We start from the raw sequence: 4,022 nt of genomic DNA on the forward strand, positions 1-4,022 counted from the left end.
TCAGGCAGGTGAGTCTCAGGACCTAGGTTTGTCAACCCATGGAAGGGTATACAGCAATGTGGGGAGGCAGCCTGTGACTATGGTGGGGAGGTGCTTAGTGATCCCAAGATGCCCTCTGTAAAATACCACAGCCACTTGGTCGCAGGTGGCATCAATTCCCTTCCTACCTAATGACCTGCACAATGAACCCACCCATTACCAAGGGATGCTGATGGGAGCTGGCTCTCTTTTCTAAGTGCTACAACTGTTTATGTCCCTTGTGCAATACAAAAGGATTTTTAGTGCAGTAAATGTAAGTTATTTCCACCAAAAAAAGCTCACTCTGCAGTGTCATGACTATAAGCAGCTTTTATATTGCCTCAGATCTGTACATTCCCTGCCCTCATAGGAAGCTCTAAAGCAGTGGATAGTGTTAGACAAAGCCATGGTTCTGCCAAACAGGTTCTTGTTCGGAAGTGAGGGTTTGTTCAAACCCAAGCTATTTGAGGGAATGCATCTTTTCTGTAAGCAAAAATTTTTAGACCCACAATACCTCTTTCATTTTGGCCAGAAATAGTAACAGGGCCTGAGTGCCCCATAATCAAAGACCAGGCTCTTTTCTTTTTGCCTAACTATGACTGAGGTCAAAAGGCTACGGGCTCCCTAGGACCTCTTCAATGTCTGCACTGGAACCTGTTTCTTCTGTGGTCTGGGAAAATGCACTTGCCGCCAGCCTGTCACCTACTCTGGCTGTGTCACCTTGCTGATGCATTTCTGTTGGAGCTTTTCCATTGCTACAACGGAGCCTTGCAGCAGAGGCTCTGCCGAACACCCCAACTGTTACTGTCTCGTCCCAGACGCAACTCTCAACTTTTCTGGTCTCTCAATGGGAAAAAATAAAACCCATAAAACAAATAACTCACTATCTAGCCAACCAAGCAACTCGCCCCACCTCCCAAAATATTTTTGTTTCAGCGCAATATAAATAGAGAAACAAATATTGAAATATTTGTTTAGTTTCTGCAGTGATAAAATCCTCCCTGCTCTGCAGTGGGCTGAAGGCTCAATTTCTGGCTCATGTAAAGTTTTATTTAAAAACTGAAAAGTCCATGTAAACAAAGTTGAAGTGCTATTGTTTCTAAAGACAGCTCTGGGCTTTTCTCTATGGTAACCTCGCAGAAGGTAATTAGGGAGCCATGGCAACAGCTACACCTCCTAGCATACTGTCTGCTCTCTCTCAAATACTGTGCAAGCTCCAAAACATACAGCCAAGCATCCTGGGGATGCCGGACTGGTTTACATTATGTAAGAGGCAATTGATGTTTCCCAACATCACTTGGGGCTTTGTTTTTGACAATGTTCTGTTTATTTCTGCTCCAGCGTGTGAACAGGAGACGCTGGCCAAAAGCTGTGATCGTGTGTGCTTGCCGCATGTGGGAAGCCAGGCATGCAGTGTCTGCGCAGACCGGGAAGCCTGGCTAGTTGTGAATGATCCCATGCCGTGCTTGGATCCATGTCCTGCAGCCATCTCTGCAGTGGGTGTGATGTTCTATAGCTGGGGAGAAATCATGGCCTCAGTGTTCAGCCCTCCCCAGATGTGAGCTGTGTGCTGTGGAGCTCTGGGGATTTTGCTCTATTGCTGATCTATATATGAACTTTGGAGTCATCTAATTTGTACTCTATGTCCTGTTGTTCCCTGGTGAGCATCTACGGCACTGGTATCCGCTCCTCCCCAGTAGGTCCCTCTTGTCCCTTGTATAAAACAGGCACTTTGAGAAGCCCAAAAATGCAGTTTGGCAAAAATCCCCAAGCGGGGGTGGAAAAGCAGTGAGGCTTTGTGCTAGATGTGACATTCAAACACCCAAAACAGTGATTTTCCCCAGCTCTCCACAGGTGTTTTCCTCTTTCTAAAATGGGCCAACAACATCGGTCTGCTCATGAAATTCTTACAAGAGACATTCAAAAGCTCTGACATTCAAAAGCTTTTTTGTTACAAGAGGGCAGAAAAAATGCCCTGACAAGGTGACGGTTTCCATCCCTCTCTCACAGAGCAGCTCGATATAAACGGTGACGGAGGGTGGAATATTGCAAGTAAGACAAGTTTGACCATATAAATTGGACATTGCCCTCCTCCCAGATGCAATGGCACAGGAGACAAGGCACAGGTGTCCTAAATAAACCTTAGACCTCCAGTAGTCATGGGGCATACAACCATACAGCACTCCTGCCTTCTTTGCTTTGAACAGGTTCATGGAAAGCATTGCTTGGCCTGCCAGAGCATAACTTCTGAATTAGGATGGATAGTGGGCCTGGGAGGCCCCAGAAGAGGCGATGGTCTTTAGATGGATGATTCTTCTGAAATCGGATTCTCTTGCAGGAACACAATATGCTGGTAATAAACGAAAGAGGCAGGGATGGCAAAGCCCTCTGAGTACTTGGACATAGAGTGGGACTCTGGGGCCTGGCTTTCATCACTCATTTTTCCTTAATCTACTGTTCTCAGGTTGCTCCATGTGCTTCTTGCCTCCATTTCCCATGGCTGTAAAAGGGGACATCCTCGGTAACAGAAACCAAAGCCTAGTGACGGGAATGCGCTGCCAGAGCTATCACTAGCAGCATGCACATTCAGCCACAGAAAGGCAGTGCATCTTCCAGCAGCTGCCCCATCTTTAATTCAGTGGCCATCTTCCATCTCTGCAATGAAAATTTTGCTCACCTGGATGAGGCCAGACCTCAAGGTGTTTGCTGTTCACTGGTGAATTTATGTGGTGGTTTAGAGAAAGTCACTTCTTGGTGCCGTCAGATGAGGTTCAAGCGCCAGGCGCTGTGGGTCACAGGGGAAGCAAACGGAGCAGAGGAGAGCATGTCCTGTCCACCTTCCACGTCCCACTTGTGTCTGTCCCCAGACACTGAGGACAGCAGCAGCAATTTCTGCTAAAAAGAGGAATGAGTTGGAGTGCATTTAAGCCTATCCACCCACTTAAGCAAGGTATTTAGACGCAACAGGTCTCTGGTTTGGAGCTGACAGGCGTTCACTCTATGAAGACGTGAAAGCTGTAATTTCCCATAACGAATAGCAACTGCTTATTAGCTGATCTCTGCTTTCCTAATTTTGTTTTACGTGTGATCTTGGCAGAAGTGCAGCCACTCATCTGCAGGTGGGAGATAGGAAGTAAACTTAAATATGCAGGAAGAAAGAAAGAGTGGATTAGAAAAATGCAGTAAGAGAAATTAAAAAATTTTGCAGAAAGGGACTGGGGAAGGTGGGCTCAGCAAACATTTTCCTTTCTGGATCAGCATTTCGGTCTGACTCACCTACGGGTGGGAGCACAGTGGTTTTTGGTCTCCTCTCTGCAGCAACTTGTATCCGATATTGCTGAATATGGCTGTTCAAGATCAGGACTGGAGGCACCATTTTAATTTCTCCTCCTCAGGAGGCTGTTAAAAAAATACAGAGTTGATTCAGCTCAAGGACCTACATGGCACCCAGTGAATCTCTCAGCATTTCTTCCAAGAAGGCGGCATTGCAAAGGCTTCTCTGCCTGCCTGTTTTTGCTGTCTGATTTCTATTTGTGACATCTCTGAGCCTCACCTATAGCTCTGTTTCCCTGAATGATCCCATAAATTAACATGATTTGAGTGTTTTGTGACCTCTATCTTGTTGGAAGGAATGGGTCTTTTTATCTCCTGAGAGCCTAACAGGTCACAGGACTGTAATTACCACCAAATGATCCAGATGGGAGTGAGACAGGTGGGTCTGAAGATAAAGGACAAGCAGCCACACCACAGTCATCACAACCACTAGAGCCTAACTAGGACTCTGGGGCTGGCTCCGCAGGAAGGCTGGCTCTGAATGGACTGTGGAGAGAAAATAACACTCTCGTGCCCTCTTGGCAGTCCCATTAGTGTTGTCAAGAGACTGGCAGAGCAAGGCAAGGGTTTGAACTGTCATTGTCTACCTTGCAATCATTCTGCGAGGGGAGTATCATCATCTTCCAGGCTGTCCATCAGGGAATAAAATCCCCCCTCCAAGAAAAGGCGAA

General features: G+C 46.6%; 1 long non-coding RNA gene across 1 annotated transcript; it reads right to left on the reverse strand.

Annotated features, from left to right (window-relative positions):
• Nucleotides 1–1,788: 1,788 nt before the first annotated feature.
• On the reverse strand, nucleotides 1,789–3,625 carry LOC148055344 (uncharacterized). The gene is made up of 4 exons (XR_015705498.1): nucleotides 3,572–3,625; nucleotides 3,295–3,417; nucleotides 2,696–2,910; nucleotides 1,789–2,518 (listed from the first exon to the last, which is right to left on the reverse strand). It is a non-coding gene; the product is annotated as an uncharacterized LOC148055344 (long non-coding RNA).
• Between the last annotated feature and the right edge of the window lie 397 nt (nucleotides 3,626–4,022).

Source organism: Nipponia nippon, unplaced genomic scaffold, assembly GCF_047370975.1.
Source record: "Nipponia nippon isolate SJK-2023a ecotype South Korea unplaced genomic scaffold, ASM4737097v1 scaffold_23, whole genome shotgun sequence".
Classification (NCBI taxonomy): Eukaryota; Metazoa; Chordata; class Aves; order Pelecaniformes; family Threskiornithidae; genus Nipponia; species Nipponia nippon.